The sequence below is a fragment of the Carlito syrichta genome, unplaced genomic scaffold, assembly GCF_000164805.1.
Source record: "Carlito syrichta isolate Samal-C Ts95f unplaced genomic scaffold, Tarsius_syrichta-2.0.1 Scaffold78725, whole genome shotgun sequence".
In the NCBI taxonomy this organism is placed as follows: Eukaryota; Metazoa; Chordata; class Mammalia; order Primates; family Tarsiidae; genus Carlito; species Carlito syrichta.
In genome coordinates, this window is record NW_007022821.1 from 124,995 (window position 1) to 125,766 (window position 772).

Below are 772 nucleotides of genomic sequence, written 5' to 3' on the forward strand. Positions count from 1 at the left end.
GGGGGGGGGGGGGGGGGGGGGGGGGGGGGGGGGGTTAGTAATGGGGGGAGGAATTAAATCACCTATTAGGTACAGTATGCACAGGTGGGGGTGACGGGTACAATTAAAGTCTAGATTTCTTCGCCACTGTACAATGCATACATATAACCAAAACCTATTTGTACGCCTTAAAGCTACTGAAATTTTTTAAAAAACTAACAAAAATAGAATAAAATATAAATAAGAGGCTGCCATCGATTAACTCAAAGGAAGCCAAAAGCACTGGAAAAGTTTCCATATGCACGAAGTTAATACTTGTTCGTCAGCGTCTAAAAAAATTCTGTAAACATGAATATCTCGCCATTACAATTGACTGGAACGAAGCCACTGTGACGAAAGAAAACGAACACAACTCACAGTACAAACAGGAACAGAAAAGTTTCCAGGTCCTGCCACCTTTCCATGCACGAGACACAAAAATCGGCCAGGTTCCAGTGTGCTACGCTTTCTCCCCCAAAGAAGTCTCTGGTTTTTTAAGTGTCAGTTAGGAAATGGGTCCGAACAGCTGGCAAATATCAAGTAAAAAGACTGACAACCGGGCCCGGTGGCTCAGCCTGTAATCCCGCGCCTTGGGAGGCTGAGGTGAGTGAATTGCCTGAGCCCGCGGGTTCGAGACCCGCCTGGGCAACTTGATGAGACCTCATCTTTACAATCAATCAAAAACTCAGCAGGGCGTGGTAGCGCATGCCTGTAATTCCGGCTACTTGGAAGGCTGAGGCGGAAGGATCGCCGG

At 47.3% G+C, this 772-nt stretch overlaps 1 protein-coding gene across 4 annotated transcripts in view; it reads right to left on the reverse strand.

Moving 5' to 3' along the window:
- Positions 1 to 772, reverse strand: part of OXR1 (oxidation resistance 1) — a 411,904-nt gene that overhangs the window by 98,868 nt on the left and 312,264 nt on the right. The gene's annotated exons all lie outside the window — the stretch shown is intronic.